The following is a 1,444-nucleotide window of genomic DNA, read 5'->3' on the forward strand; positions in this document are numbered from 1 at the left end:
TAGTTTCGGTTTTAAGGTTTTGACATCTTGTGCCACTTCAGAAATTCATTTGTTTATCTCTGAATAAGTATCCTTTTACAGTCACTTCAAAGTTTAATAAATTTCCGACCGATCTTTCTAATCTTTGTAGTTCGATCCGGCTTCGAATATTGAAATGCACGCCTATGTTGAAAAATCTTCGACAAAGTATTTAGGCGGATACAAAGGCTTTCCGCGTCATTGATTTATTATAGTCATGTTCCTGAATTATTTGGAATAGCAACCTGAAGTAGTCCCTGTCTGAAGATTCTAATGTAAAAGATTTGTAATTTAAGGTGACGTTTACATTGAAACATTGCAAATTTGTTTCCACAATAACTGCCTTCTGGGTCAACATTTTTGATTGGAATAACATTCATTCAAATATATAATGTTATACGACATTTGCATGAAACAAAAATTGTTTAGCTAATTCCTGCACTTCCGCCGTTATTTAGGAAAAAACTGCCATATAAAATATAAATCTTTAATTTTTATCACACACTGATAATAATTTGTTACCAAATTTAACTTCATTCACAAGCTAAAACCTTTAGCAACCATCGGTTGTTAACAGCAGCTCATTACCTGGAAACAAAGTTATTGAGGAAATAGCAATGTAACTTTTGCACTTTTTGTAAACGCCACCTTAATACAAGGTTGTTTGAAATAAAATAACCTTGACCTTAATACGGCAAAACGCGACATGACATTTTTAATCTGTTATGTATTTACTATCACTCTCATTGCAACACATTAACATTCGAAATGATTAAGGGCTGGTAATTTGATTTTCCATCAACACTTTCCCGAAAAATGAAGTCTTTACAGAATAGAAGCACTATTCACTCACAAACAGGCACTTCACTTATACTCCGGTGATACTACGAAGGCTCTCGAAACGCTGTCTAGTGGGAGCTTTGGTGAGTAGAGCAAATTTTTTTTTATTATTATTATTAGCGCATCAACCGCGTAGGGTTATTTGCGCTGATATTATGCTTCTGTAATGTAATGACTATAATTGGTGTATGACATTGATAGATTTTAGATAGTTTGTAACGTTTCCGAAGTTGCACTTCTCTCCTAATATATCTCGAAGGGATCCTTGAATGTGGTGTCGGGAACGCTGGATATACATGAGGTGAAGATGTGATTGACTGTGAGGTCCACATCACATACGTCGCATTTGGGTTTGTCACTTTTATTTAACAAATATTCGTGAGTCAGTTTTGTATGTCCTATTCTTAGTCTATTGATTATAACTTGGGCTTTCCAGGTAGATGGTGATGGTAATATTATGTTTAGATTTGGTTTAATTTCCCGTAATTTTGAAATTGACGCACTGTATTTATTTTGCCACTCTCGTAATACTTGTTGTTTAATGAAGAATTTAAGGTCACTATGTATGATTACACTTATATTATTT

Source organism: Photinus pyralis, unplaced genomic scaffold, assembly GCF_008802855.1.
Source record: "Photinus pyralis isolate 1611_PpyrPB1 unplaced genomic scaffold, Ppyr1.3 Ppyr1.4_LG9, whole genome shotgun sequence".
In the NCBI taxonomy this organism is placed as follows: Eukaryota; Metazoa; Arthropoda; class Insecta; order Coleoptera; family Lampyridae; genus Photinus; species Photinus pyralis.